The following is a 16,238-nucleotide window of genomic DNA, read 5'->3' as shown; positions in this document are numbered from 1 at the left end:
CTGCTCTTTTCGATCTAACCAGAACATTTCCAAAGTGTAGGTGATGGTTTGGCTCTGTGATAGTCAGAGATTAAAAGTGTCGAATGGTCAACACACAGTATCCAGAACAAATCAGAGAGAGATGATCATAGAGTTTGTAGAAGAAAAAGAGTAAGCCTTTCCAGATGAGATTTAGAAAATATAGGATTAAATTAAACTGGGTCTGATAAGAACCATCACTGCTTTGATCTACAACTGCTGCCCCCAGAGGAGCCACAGGACGCAAGTCACAAACAAAGAGCCAAACAAACACAGGACACTGCTTTGAAGGGTTGATTTTTTTTTTTTTTTTAATCCTGGCCAATTTTAAACTAAAGGGCTGTTATACAGGTAGCCATTTGACCAAGTGGGAGCCTTTCTTTCATAGTTGGCACATGGACCAGAAAAGTAGAGGCAGATTTAATTTCCCAGGACTTGTGTTGAGTGATCTAGAACTCTGTGATCAGATAATGTACCACGTATTTAACCAACGCTCTTTCTGGTATAGACCAGAGACCTGGGTCTTTGAGTAGGCGAGTGACCAGCCTGAGGTCACCTATCTAGTGAGTAATGGGGTCGGGTGTTCAGACTCCCACCAGCCTCATTTCAAAGTCTGTGCCCTTAGCCACTACACTGTGGTGCTTTCGTTGAATAAAAACTCTTGTGATAATTTATGTTCTCCAGATACGTATTGTGAAAGGATTTATAAGAAGCCTCCATGAACAATTGTTTTAACCACTGAAGGACTAGACTTGTTGAGCAGTATAAACATGGTTCTGATCCACACTAACAATGAAAACAGTCCTGCTTGACTTGTCACTACCCCACACTCTACTGTTGAAGACTTGCAACATTTAGCGAAGCAGCACTTTTTTTAAGTTTATTTATTTATTTATTGAGAGAGAGAGCGAGCAGGGGAGGGACAGAGAGAGAGGGAGAGAGAGAGAGAGAGAGAGATCAAACTCACAAACTGTGAGATCATGACTTGAATCGAAATCAAGAGCCAGATGTTTAACCAACTGAGCTACCCAGGCATCCCAAAGCAGCACTTTTAATTGTAATTTCAGTCTTGTCCTCCTCCTCCCCAGAAGTTTATATAACTGACAGATACCATAGAAGACTTTGAAGTGTCCCTTCTAACAGTGATGCCTTGTCCTTAGACTGGCTTAAATACATGGGCTTCCTAAGGGTCTTATTTTCTTGGTGACTCTTTCAATGTAAATGGAACCATGGCAGACCTTCCTTACAGCCCCTCCAGAAATGTCCAGACATTTTCGAATTGCAGGGCTCAACATGGGACCCGTGTGGTATAGGTTAACATACATCTCCAGGCAATAATCAAAGCAGTCAATGACTACATGAGTTTGTTTTTAATAGACCTATTTAACCCAAAAATAGATCCAGTCTTGGGAACATAATCAATGATAATAGATCTTTGTCCTCGGGAGTCGACTTCATTATCATAATGCAGCAAGCATAAGTTTTCTGTATGGCTCCAACTGACTCAAAAGAGCAATTCTAGAGAAGCCAAAGACTGGTATGGTCACTGGAATGTGTATACAGCAGTTCAAGTCAATTTCTTTGACAGATGACATTTGTCTAGATGTTTACTTTGTTTTAAAGTTACTGTCTTTGCCATTAGTCACACCTCATGCATCGCTCTACTCTGAGTGCGTGGTCGAATGGGGGAACAAAATTTGATGACTTTAATCAAGCCTGAACGACTATTCATATTCGCAACAGCTGTTGGCATATGTTAAGTTTTACATTATTTCCTTCTCCTGGGAGTCGTTCATTAATGGGGGTAAAGAATTGTCCTAAACATTTTTTTTGGCAATTTCACTAGGCAACTGCCAAACACTAAAGTATTATATTTGCAGTTGGGCTGGGCAGCATGTAGATTCTGACCAGTAAAACTCTGCTTTAAGTCTGCTTCTGTCCTAATCCATAGAAGAGTAAAACTTAAGCCAAAAAAAAAAAAAAAATTGGATGATTGCCACATATCTCTGCAACTATGGGTTGGATATGAAATAATTTAAAATGCAGTAAAACTCAGTAATTTAGCACATAGGTTAGTGAAAATGCACATGTTTTGCCAAGAGGCTGCACACAGATGGAAAACCTATTTCTAGACACCAATTTATTGGGTTCTAAAAGTCCCCTGTTTACTCCATTCATTGTGGAGCATATATTTATTTGTAGTTTTTGTGTCAAAGCAGTTGGTAACAATTCTAAAGCCCCGGAAAAAGTCTTAAGAATGATTCTTTGCTCCCCACATTTATATCAGCAATCAGTGATGGGGAGAAAGTGGATAAAGTGGTGAAATATAGACCTGCCAAGTGATTGCAAAAATTAGGCAACTATTCTTGAAAGAAAGAAGTGGGTGATGTATGGATGTTCCAACCTTTCATGTGTTGGATGTACCCCAGAAGTTATAGATCTCTGTTGTCAACAGCCACATGGAAGTAGATAAAGGGAGAGATTCCAGGCTCTCTCAGAATTCTGTGTATCATTTTCATGTAAAAATATCTACTTCAGTGTCAAAAGTTCTCTACAGAGAAAAAGCATGTGGAAGGAAAAAAAGAACACGGCAGCTGGGCCCTGAGTAGATAATGTTGTCACCTTTTCAAGACTGACCTCAACTAATCAGGGAGTCTGGGTAACAACATGAAACTAATGAATTCCAGTGGAGAAACCTTGAGTTGGGTCTTGTCAGCATCCCGGGTTTTCCAGGGTTTTCCCAACTGGGAAGCACAGTGATGGTCATGATAGGGAAGCGTGGCTGGTCCCTCCTGTGCCACGGGTTACCCTCAGTGCCTGCAGAACTGGGAGAAGGCAGTGGCCATGGCCAAGGCCAGAAGGGGACTCCTGCAAAGTGGAAGGAATGGCCCACACTTCAACTTTGAACCCAAATCTCTTTTACTTAATTTGTAATAAAGTTGCAAAAGAGACAAACCACACCAGCCAAACACACAGAAACACAGAGTGAAAAGTCCATGGGGTGGGGGTGGGGGGGTCTCCAGAATGGTGGCGGAGGTAGTTTTTCCGCCAGCACTAAAGCTTTACCTGCTTTTTACGTTTTTGCGTTTCCCAGACTTCCTAGGATGGCTTTCTTTTAATCCGTAGATATTTAATTTTAGATGGATTTTATTTATTAGTCTGCATTTTGTTAACTTGGCCAATGTTTCAGTGTGATGAGGTTCTTTCTGTTAAGCTTAAATTATAAATATTACACAGCCAACCCTTGAGCAATGCAGGAATCAGAGGTACCAACCCCCATACAGTTGAAAATTCATGTGTAACTTTTGACTCGCCAGAAACCGAACTATTAATAGCCTACTGTTTGTTGACTGGAAGCCTAAACAGTAGCATAGATGGTCAATTAACACATATTTTATATGTTACATGCATTGCATACCATATTCTTACACTACCATATTCTTACACCCTCTTCTTTCTTTCAAGCATAGTTTCCTAATATTTGCAATCACTTGGCAGTTCTATATTTCACTGCTTTATCCACTTACACTAAAAAAAAAAATATTAAGAAAATCCTAAGAGACAATGCATTTACAGTCCTGTACTTATTTATTAGTACTTGTATTTATTGAAAAAGAATCTGCATATAAGTGGACGCATGGGTTGAGACCCATGTTGTTTCAGGAGTCAACTGTATTCTAAAGGAGAGTAAAACCAAGTTCACAAGCTGATGCTTTAGAGACATTTGCATTGAAGATAATGAAACAGCATCTGTGGGAAATCAGTTCCTGAAGTGGAGAAGCCTTAGGCAAGTTAGTAAAGCAAAACAAAGCCTCCTTCCAGTCAGGAGAGGTGTAAAGGTATTGGTTCAGGTTCAGGGTGTGAGTACGCACATTTTTTAATCTTTCTCTTGGCATCTGCAGTTAGCAAACCTCCGTCTTTCCTCTGCTTCCCTCACACAGGGAGTCACTTGGAAGTTTGGTGGTGAGCATTGGCGGGATGCTGGTGAGGGAACCTCCAGAAATCAAAGGATTTATGACCTACCCCCAGGAAGTTAAACTTCTTGGAAGCGGCAGAAGAAATGATGCAAGTGTGACGAGAGCGTGTTCAGAGTTAACGAGGTTTATCGTGTACCTACTATGCACCAGGTGTGGGTTGGAGGGCCTCCAGGCATGCATACTGGGGGGACTTTGGGCCCCAAATACAGAGTTGTGGAGCAAGTTCAAAGGAGTCTCCAAAGTAAGCCTTGGCAGAACTCCATAGTTAAATTAGGCAACAATTGATAAGAGTTGGGGATCCATTTTTGCCTTGGCTCACACAGCTGCCTAGCTCGGAATGTTCTTCCCTGCCATTTCTCCTCCCCTCTCCTGGCCCAGATAATCCCAATGGCCCCCATCCCCACCCTGGACATTGTAGCCCTGCACAGGGTAAGGACTGCACAGTCCGAATCATGGAGTCACAGCCTGACCTCAGAGGAGTCTCGGCTTTCAAACCTACAGACCTGGGTTCTAGGCCTAGTGTATCCACTTTTGTGACTGTATCAGTCAGGGTTCTCCAGAGAAACAGAGTAAACAGAATATATATATATGTAACTGATATAGGATATATATCTATTCTCCAATACAGGAGACACACACACACACACACACACACACACACACACACTGATTACAAGGAATTGGCTCATCCAATCATGGAAGCTGAGAAGTCCCAAGATACGTCACAGTCAGGAAGATGGAAAGCCAGGACAGCCGATGGTATCATTCCAGTCAGCGTCCAAGGGCCTGAGAACCAAAGAGCCAATGGCGTAAGTGAGTCTGAATCTCAAGACAGAAGAACACCAATGTCCTAGCTCAAAGAAAGTCAGGCAGAGAGAGAGAGAGAAGGAATTCTCTCTTAGTCAGCCTTTTTGTTCGATTCAAGCACATCCACATTGGGGAAGGTCGATCTGCTTTACCCAGTCAGTCTACCATTCAAATGTTAATCTCATCCAGAAACATCCAGAACATTTAACCAAAAATCTGGGTACCCTGTGGTCCACGCAAGTTGACACATTTCTATGTGACTTCGGACAGAGTTGTTTGATCTAGGGCAGCCTCAAGCACCACATTTATAAAAGCTACTTCCTCTCTGAGCTATCGGTTTTAAATTATAGACAAAATCCTTGGCATGGTGTCTGTCCAGTGAGAAGGGCTTGGTACTCAGCAGGTATCAATCATATCCATTACTGCTATGACACCCTAAGAAATTTGTGTTAAATCCCACAACACTTGTGCTTTTACACACCTTATTATTTAATCTCCACATCAAACTTTTTACCCCTGCTTTACAGTTAAGGAAACTGAGGCTTAATGAGTCATACCTTGTCCCACGGTCACACAGATAGTAGTCCATAGAGCTAATATATGAACCAGACATTCTGACGCCAGAGCAATCTCTTAGCTCTTATACCATCTACACTGGGTTTCCTCAAGCTATAGGTCATGCAAATGATGTAAAAGTTAATTAGCCCACGATTATTATTTATTTTAATTGCCAGCAGTGCAATAGCGTTATTCTCTACTATTTTTACTAGAAATACAAAATATTTGAGCTATGTTATGGGTTAAATAGGTTTTTATAAGGTAGCCTGGAGACCAGATTGCCGTTTATAACACTGTTTCTGAAAATGTGGTCTGAATTTTAAACGACCAACCTAAAAATGAGTTTTACATGGGAACATGTTGCCAGGTTGGAGACTGTCTACCGAAATTAGCAATACTGAGTAATGTCGATTCTCGGTTGTTTAACTAAAGGAAAAATTTTGTTTGTTTTTCACTTTTTGAGGACAGTAATAAGAAAAGACATGCCGGCCTCCCTCACAGTTATCTGTGTGATTGGAAAGGCTAGCCATAAGACATACAATCAAAAATATTCACCCCAAGAGCCCACCTCAGTCTGCTGACACCCTGAGCATAAACCAACTCCGAACGGGGGGAAAAGGAACAGATTTGCGAGCGCCAGATTACAGGTACAGGACATCTTCACTCCCAACATACACACACATTGCCTGCACCCATGGGTCCTCTCCTTCTTCTCTCCGTGGGGCTCCCACCTAGGAACCTCTGGAGACGGAGGGCCTGAGTTTGACTCCCAAGTTAGTAACGAACTGTGCAACCTTGGCCAACTAATCATTTAACATCTCCAAACCTCATATTGTTTTCAGCAGTAAAATAGGTCTAGTAGTAAGTAACTCTTTGTGAGGTTCCCATGGGGATTAAATAATTTGTGCATATAGATTCTACATATATATTTTCAGTATACAGACTTTCCTAATCACTATTCTCATCTGTTCTGTTCTAATTTCTGGGCAGGTTGAAGATGGAGGTCCTCAACATAGACGTGATGGAGACGTTGATGACCAGGGGAGGTGGACGCAGAGGCACAGGAGAGAGGGGAGACCTCCCCATACATTAGGTTGTGAAAAATCACAGCTCTGCCAGTTGCTGGATTCCCATTAACGAGGCTTTCCAGATTCAGGTTTCATGTATAATTGCTGTTCTGAGGCTGTGCTGACGGGAAACAGAAATCGCTGCCTGTTCATGGGCTGCTGCAGGCTCTGGGCTCTTCCTCGCTGAGCACAGGAAGGCCAGGCCCAGGTGGGGAGGCCCGGGGGTGGGGCAGCGCACTCTGGCCCCTTGCGCCCGCTCGCCCCCCACATCGCCGTCAACCGCGAAGAAAGCCTCGGTGCCGCAATGTATCCTATACTCACTATCTGAAAAAGTAGTTCAAATGTGCTAGGTAGTGTCTTTAGCTGCCCCAAACAGCACATGCATCCAGACCACACTGCGGTTTAAAAATACAAGTTAGGGGTGCCTGACTGACTCAGTCAGTTAACCTCCCACTCTTGGTTTCGGCTCAGGGCATGATCTCAGGGTCATGGGATCCAGCCCCGCATCAGGCTCCGTGCTGAGTGTGGAGCTTGCCGAAGATTCTTCTCTCTCTCTCCCTCTGCCCCTCTCCCCTTCTCAAGCGCTCTCCCACTCTCTAAAATTAAATAAATAAATAAATAAATAAATAAATAAAAATACAAGTTAAAAACCACATAGTAATAACACCCCTGAAGGATCCATGAAGTGGGCAAAAATCATATATACACCCTGTGCAAACTAAAACTCTGATCTGTAAGACACTTCAATCAGATCAGGATTTCTTCACTCACCTGTGTTTTACGTAGCTTCAGTTTACCATCAATGCAATTGCAGATAGAAGAAACAAAAGTCGTAGAGGTCTTTTAGGAGCCAGTTAGTCACTCTGCCTCCTAAAAGCAAAGATAGAACCTGCATTAATTAAGCTGGGCAATAGCAAAACCTTATGCTGTATTTTGTTCAGTTGATATATGTTTGGGTTATATTCCTATACCTTCTTTCATCCTCATGGAATATATTGTATTCTGAGAAATAACAGAAACAAATCAATAACTTGAGTAATAAAGAATTTCCAATTTTACTTTTCATCCATTTTAACCTACTCTATCTCTGGTATTGGACCTGCAAGATCTGTTTTTTTGTTTTTTGGTTTTTTTTTTGAATATGTTACTTTATATGTCAATAACATGGCTGTGCTAATAGTATCGAAAATCTCCACAACTAAGGGAATTCGTCTCAGAGGAGTTAAACTACTTACAGAAAGTCGCCCACCTATTGAATGACAGTCAGGATTCAACCTGGAGGCCTTTGATTCCAAGATCTATATTATTTCCAATACGTATTGGCTGTCAGATATTTCCAATGTATGTAGATATTGAAAAACCAGTGTCAGATCAATTTATTTTGGTTGACGTTAGTCATGAATTTGTCTGGGTAAATCCAAAATTTACTGAGATTATTTTTTTTTATTTTTAATGCTTATTTATTTTTGAGAGAGAGAGAGAGAAAGAGAGAGAGAAACAGAATATGAGTGGGGGAGGGGCCAGAGAGAGAGGGAGACACAGAATCCTTAGCAGGCTCCAGGCTCTGAGTTGTCAGCACAGAGCCCGATGCAGGGCTCGAACTCGTGAGCTGCGAGATCATGACCGGAGCCAAAGTCAGATGCTCAGCCGACTGAGCCACCCAGGTGACCCTAAGATTATTTTGATCTTACTTGTGCACTGATTCATTCTAAAGTGGATTGAGGCATGGTTTCCATCTGTGCAGCGGCTCCAGAGCTAAAATGGATGTTTTCATAAAGCTTCTTCAGTGGATGGGTACAACGACTCCAGGTCTGTATCACTTATTGTGTATTTGAGGATCAGTATGACTCCACTGAGTTGATTTTTTAGATAAATTACAAGGGAAAATAAGCATGTGTGAGACAGGTCAGCTTCAGCTCCTGCTCTTCAAGACCTGCTGTGGTCCCTTCTGAGGCACTGCCAAGGCCACAGTCTGTACTAAGGAAGGAGCCTGGGTGGTTCCATAAGCTGAGTGCCATCACTGTTCCAGGAGGCTCCAGCCATCCTAACTGGGTAGGCAATCTCAAAGGCCTGTCATCAAGGTAGCCGGCAAACCGTGACAGGCCTGGAAAAAAAGTTTGATTGCCTCTTGGGCACTTTTAATTTGATCAGAACATAAAATGTTGGGGAGAAGGTAAGCTGTGGAGGCACCAAATGAGTTTAAGTGATGGATAAACTCAGGATGTTAGTTGACTGAGACTTCGAGATGGCAACAACAATAATAAACAATAATATTACAGTGTTTACAAAACGCCAAGCTCTATTTTAACGATTTTGTATCCATTGGCTCATTTAATGTCAGCAACCGGCCCATGAGAAAGTATTAACCTTTCCTAGTAGTTTCTCCACGGCGAGAGAGCTGACTCATGATGTCGTGTGGCAGCAACCACAGAAAGCAAGGAGGTGGAAGGGGACCACGGTCCCTCCAGCCGCCTGGCTGCCACAAGGGCCATACAGATCATTGCTCTGTACGTCCTAGCTCAAATACATCTCCTACTCATCCCCTGAGGGCCCATTTCCCTTAGTGTCATCTATATCTCTAAATGGAATCCCATTTCTTGAGGTAGCACGAGTGAGTTCTACTCCTGGCAGCCCCCAAATCTGAACTAACACAGAGCTCCCTCCTGGCTGTGCTGAGTGCAATTAGAAAAAAAGCAATAGAAATATAGGTCCACAGGCTGGTGTCCTGAGCTTTCAACATAGGAATCACCTGATGAACTCACTGAACAGAGTAATGTGTAATGTGTTCACATGAGTCCTCCAGCCTTTTGCACAAAAGCAATGAACTCCATGAACTTGGACAACGCCTGGTGCTTAGCATCTTAGTAAATGTGAAGGGACATTATTGAATGTGGGTGGGTGCATGTGTATGTGGACAAAAATTTGAAATCTTGGATATTTTTTTTAAATTTTTTTTTTTAACGTTTATTTATTTTTGAGAGAGAGAGAGACAGAGCATGAACGGGGGAGGGTCAGAGAGAGGGAGACACAGAATCTGAAACAGGCTCCAGGCTCTGAGCAGTCAGCACAGAGCCTGACGCGGGGCTCGAACTCACAGACCGTGAGATCATGACCTGAGCCGAAGTTGGACGCTTAACCGACTGAGCCACCCAGGCACCCTGAAATCTTGGATATTTTTAATGTTTATTTATTTATTTTGAGAGAGAGAGAACGTAAGTGGTGGGGGGCAGGGAGAGAAAGGGAGAGAGAGAATCCCCAGCAGGTTCCACGCCGAGCGTGGACCCTGATGCAGGCCTCGATGTCATGACCATGAGATCATGACCTGATCTGAAATCAAGAGTTGGATACTTAACCTACTGAACCACCCAGGTGCCTCCCCAAATGTGAAATGTTTTCTAATCATCTTCATATGATACCAATAACCCTGTTGACATGTAAGTTGTTTACAGATATTGAAGAAATAACAAAGAATCAAATTAAAAACCTCAAGGAGCTGTGCTAAATGATACAATTTATGTAACAAGAAATCCCAGGAGGGCATAAGCTGTCTCTGTAGGACACATTTACCTCTGTATCCCAAGCACTTAACACAGTGCCTTGTACATAATGATCTCTCAATGGATATTAAGTGAACTGAGCTGAATTGATCTAGTTACTATGTATACTTAATCTCCATGTAGACAAATCATTATTATGAATACCATTAATACTGATTAATTTTATTATCAGATTAAAGCATTCAACTTCTGTTCTTGTTAAGTTCAAAGTTCTGAGATGGTTATGTCTAGGATATGGCTTTGTTTCAACCACAAACATTAAAGCAAAATGAAGAGACCATTGGCAAAAACTGTGTGATATGTTTATGTTTTTAATTTTCTTAATTGTGGGATATTTTCAAGGATACCGAAAACTTAAAAGAATCTCTGATATCCACCAGTCTGTTTTATCAAAAGAACATTGGTCTCTATTAATTATATTTTTCTTTATTTTTAATGGCCTCAGCTGCACAGAACTAGATCAACCATCACTTTTGGTTTTTGACACAGTATAATGCTTGGCTCTTTAGTGGCCCTCAGTTATTTATGGCCTTCAACTAGTTATTAATTCGTTTATTCATGTGGTCACTTGTTGATTTGGTATCCCCTGCAACCCTTTGGGTAAAGGGTATCCCCACCTACCCTTTAGAGACAAACACTATCCTGATTTTGGTGTTTGTCATTCTCTTGTGTTTTTTAAGATACAGTTTTATGATTATATATAGATAAATAGATATATGATGTATTAATACCAAATCAACATATTTTTTTCAATTGATATATTCTTTTACTTGGTCTTGACCCTCTTCAAAAGAATATCATGGTGTATGAAGTTTTCTGAGATACGTTACAGGCACTCAATAATGCATTACCAAATTCATCTGTGTGTTATATGTGGCTCTGTTATATGTGGCTCACTGCTGACTTGTTCCATATTGAGGACATGCCTCAATTTTGCGTGATTTTGGTTTGTTTTCAGTTTGTTTGTTACTACAAGAACTAGGGGGGAACATTCTCACAGGTATCTTTTGGTGCTTTTGAGTAGACTCCTAGCAGTGGAGTAGCTTGGACACAGGCTGTAATAATATCCACTTCTATGCTGTGATATACTGGATATGCCACAATACACTGCGATATGCTATATGATACGTGGTGACATACTGTGTATGACTCACTGTGATATACTGTTATATATTAAGATGTATTAGGACTCCTTGTAATATACCATTATCTACTCCCAAGACTGGTTCCTACTCCCACCAGCCGTGATCCTGGATCTTCAACACTTTGTAAGTCAGATTTCTTCATTTTTTCCCAATAAAACAGGTGCAAAATGGCATCTCATTCTGGTCTTGATTTTAATTCCTGTGGAGTATTTCTTCATATGTTTATTGGTCATCTGCATTCCTTATTTATAAAAACCTGGCGTGTGCATTTTGCACATCTTCTGTTGGATTGTTTGTCTATTGTTTTTGACATTTAAAAAAAAATTTTATGTTTATTTTTGAGAGAGCAAGACAGAGTGCAAGCAGAGGAGGGGCAGAGAGAGAGGGAGACACAGAATCCGAGGCAGGCTCCAGGCTCTGAGTTGTCAGCACGGAGCCCGACCCGGGGCTTGAAACTATGAATTGTGTGATCATGACCTGAGCCAAAGTCTGATGCTCAACCGACTGAGCCATCCAGGCATCCCATTGACATTTTTTATATAAAATAAAAATTACAGATAAAGTTGAGACCCTCTTGTCACATTGCCTTCTTCCCTCCTTAAAGGAAATAGCTATCATTAACTTAGTGCTTATTTTTCTCACAAATTTTGATTGACTTACCATGTTTCTATAAGATACACAAAGTGCTATTTTGTTATTTTTTGAACTTCAGATAAATGTTCCCATATTTATCCATCTTTGTAAAACTTACTTTATTCTCTCAACGTTACATTTATGAGACTTATCCACTTTGATAGTGGAAGCTCTCCTTTGGTCTTTTAACTGGCATAGAGTATATTCCATTACTAAAACATACCAAAGTTTATGTATGCATATTCCCATTAATGAGTTTTGAAGTCTTACCAATGTGTTTATATGGGCCTCCATGCGTGCATGTGCCAAAGTTTCTGCAGAGTGTATTTCTAAGAATGGACTTGCTGATCACGGGGTGAGCACATCTTGCCATCCGACAGTCGTCACCAGAGTAGAGTAAAGGCACTGAATTCCACCAGCAGCCTATGACGATTCCCGTTTCCCCACATTGTTTCTAACTGTATGGATGACAGTCTCTCACTGTCCTTTTCATGCACATTTCTATTACCACATTAGTGAGTTTGAACATTTTTTCAGATGTTTGGGTTCCTCTACCAAAAATCTCTTGTTCATCCTTCCCCCATTTCATTTTTCCGTTGAAGTGCATTTTTCTAATCAATTACATATTATTCATTACATATATTCACACATGTTATTATATATAGTATACTTATATGTTACATGTGTAGTCAATATATATGATTCATTATATGTTATTAATCTGTGTTGGGTAGGTTTTAAGTCTTAAATTTTGAGTCTCGTCTATAGTCTCCTTTTCCTTCCTTCTTCCTTTTTTCCTCCCTCTCTTCCTTTTCTCCTTTTTATACAAAATGTAGTAATTTTTTTAATGTTTATTTATTTATTTTGAGACAGAGAGAGAGCAAGTGGGGGAGGGGCAAGGAGAGGGAGAGAGAATCCCAAGCACGGGGGCTCCATGCAAGAACTGTGAGATCATGACATGAGCCGACGTCAAGAATCAGATGCTTAACAGATTGAGCCACCCAGGCGCCCCCAAAATGTTGTAATTTTAATGCAATTGCATTTATACATTTTCCCCTTTTGACGTTTTCCTGCCTTTGTCTGAGGGGTCCTATCCTATGCTGATACCATAAAGGCATTCTCCTATCTTTTTTCTTAAGTTTTACCAAGTTTCTCAGTCACCCTTAGGTCAATGTTCCACCTGGAATTGATTTGGGGACATTGTAAGACATAGAGGGCTGGTTCTATTTTATCTTTTACAAATGGATAGCTGGTTCTGCCCACGCCATGTACACAATAGTCCTTCTTTCCCACTGGTTGGTAAGGCTAGCTCTATCACAGACCAGGTTTCCATGCATGCACAGGTCAGTTAGTTGACTCTATGTAGTGTGCTTCTCCATCCCTGCACAATTTTTGCTGCCCAAAGTGCTCCAGACTCCTATAACCTTATATCCAATAGGGCAAACCATCCCTCCTGGCTGTGGCTAATTGCTTCCCTTTACATTTCAATGTGTCTTTTAGATTTAGATGTGTCTTTACTCTTCTGTATGTCTTTTAGATTCAGGTTGTCGAATTCCATGAAATCTTCCTTAGGCTTTAAATAAAATTGTAGTGAATTGCATTGAAATGGCTTTTATTGACATAATTTATGGTCTGGCCTTATTTTTTCTACACTATTTTCTTTTTACCTGAATTTAAATTTATTGTAAATATTTCTCATTATATGTCTCATTAGAAACTCCTATAAATCCTTTGGGGAATGAGGCAGGATATAATTAAGTTAAATGGGTAAATAAGTGCTTGTCTATGTTTCCTGTGGGTAACGAACATACTCTGGAAATACATTTTTGACAGATTGAAGATCTTGTGCATCTCTAAACGTAAAATCCCACTGTACAGCAGAATAAATTTAAAAATCAATAAATGTACAAAGTGTATAAAAAGGTGGACTAAATGCATACTAATCCCAAAAGATGAAAGGGTTCGCTTGGGACGGGATGGAGGGGAATAAGTGAACGAAGCCACTTATTCAGTTTTTTTCCTACATATTCAATACTGCAATTGTAGAGGCAGTTTGCTTTCTCATTAACAAAATTCTTATTACCGTTTGCATCTTCATATAACACATGAGCACAGGCATGGGGCTTTTCAGCCCACTGATAGAATCCTTTTACTTCCTTCATGCTTGTCACTCCATCTTCAAGCTAAATGCATATAACATGCACCGTTGTGTGAACCCTCTTCAAAATAGCATCACTTTCTTTTGCATTAAATGTGCTTCACCTCCTTTGTGGTACTAATAGCAGTCATTATCTCTAAGAGTTGTACTCAGCGCTAAGATAATGCCCCACAATCGGGACATTTCAGAGAACCTTTCACCTCATCTCCACTGCACCTCTGAGAAACCTAAGCGTAGGTTAGGTTTCCATCCATTTTATAGATGGTGAAGTTTAGGTGTCCAAAATCAAAGGACTTCTTCCATTTCCCCCATTAAAGCCCTAGGGAGGCACGAATTTGGCAGCCGTCTGGTGAATACAATGTGTGTGGACAGCACAGCCACATGATGTACACTGACAGGGTGCGGAATGATGCAGGGAGGTTGAGTTTGTGGATCCAACCACCTGCCCAATTGACAAGTTCTGCTTTTCTGGTGTGTCTTAGACCCAGTCAAGAAAAGCAGGCGGTAGCTTTAGGACCACTAGGCTTCTGGTCCTAGGCTGTATCCTGTGAATTGTTCATTCTCCAGCCTTTCCCAAGGAGGGCTCTGGAGAACACAGGTTTTAAGGGATGTTGATAGATATTATACACAGTGGGATTCCTTGGTGAAACAGGTCTGAAAACATAAATTTATTGTAGGATTTATATGTCACTGTTAATCTCCAAAAGCAGAACACAGAAGATACCATATCCTCACAAATTTAGATTATAGCATTCTTTTCATTACACAGCAGAATTCACAGAACTAATATGACACAAAACTAACTTTTGGGGCCAGATAAATTTGAGATCTTTTTTTCCGAATGATATAGAAGATCTATTACCAATACCTGTTTGGAAGTTGTACTAGTTGAGGAAACTCTTCGACATTTTACTTGGTATTAAAACACCCAGGTTAGAAACAGCAGGTCCTTTCCTCCTCACTGGGGACATTTGAGAAGGTTGGGACCTCTTCAAATCCCACCTACTTTGGTACAAAAGACCAGACTGGAGATAGGCAGTCTGTTGCTCATCAAACGGCAAAAATCTTGTATCAATATGGCGAAAATCATGTTAGAATCTTCTCTCCACCCTGACCCTTCCAGGCCATCTCCCAGCTTCTTACCATCATTGACTTAGAGGTACGGCCAACTATGCACTCCCTTGGACCACCACAGTGGACCTCTTCAGACATTATTTCAAGGACAGATGATCCACCCAAGGTGAGGGATGGAAGCAAGATGGCAGGGCACATACTATACAACTACAGCTGCCATTTCTGGGGATCTGAATCAATATATACAGATAGTGTTAGTTGTCCATTCTGTGCCAGGACCACCAAATCCTCCAACCTAATGTTTTCTGGATGCATAATAGGATAAATAATAGTGTTTCAGACCCCAAACCTACATTCTAAGGTAGGTAACCCAATGATGGTGTCTCCCCATGCAAAATATTCCTGGGAATCCTTGAGGGGTTTCAAGTCAAAAGCACCATGTCAGGGATTTCAGAATGGTGCAGAGGACTAAGGTCACTCTAACTGGTGTAGTGTCTCCATTTGAGTCTCCTTCCCAGGTGACGACAGATAACTAGGTATTTCCTCATGCATGTGGATAGTGCCCAGGAATAAGCAGTGGCTTTGCAAACAAGATTCAAATTCTGGATTTACCTCCCATTAGTCATGTAGACTTCCACAAATTATTTCAAATCCTTGAGACTTGGTTACCTTATCTTAAAATAAGATAATGCTCCTTTATCGAATTGTTGAAAATATTAAATGAGGTGACATATTGAAAGCATCTCAGTGCCTGATGCAGAGTGGGACTCAATCAGTTGCACCTGGCTAAGAAGTTTAGACCTTCTTTCTCCTGATTAAATATTCATAGGTTCTACTCCCTTAATTATATACATATACAATAACATATATACCATATATATAAAATACATGTGATAACATACATCCATCAGGACTTCAACTAAGTGAAAAAGAAGAACCATATAGAGCACAAAAACTGCCAAAATCGACAGACTAAACCACAAGTAGAGGCCTTGTTTTCTTTTTTTTTCTTTTTTAAAAATTTTTTTATGTTTTTTTTTAATTTTTTAATTTTTTAAAATTTACATCCAAATTAGTTACCATATAGTTAAACACTTCTCTTCTAATAAGGTATTAAAAACTATAAATTTCCCTCTAAGCATTGCATTAGCTGCACCACCAGTTTTTTGATTAGCTATATTTTCATTGTCATTACATTCAAAATATTTTCTTTTTAAAAAATTTTTTTAATGTTTTTATTTACT

This window comes from Panthera uncia, chromosome A2 (assembly GCF_023721935.1).
Source record: "Panthera uncia isolate 11264 chromosome A2, Puncia_PCG_1.0, whole genome shotgun sequence".
NCBI lineage: Eukaryota > Metazoa > Chordata > Mammalia > Carnivora > Felidae > Panthera > Panthera uncia.
This window is presented reverse-complemented; position numbering follows the sequence as displayed.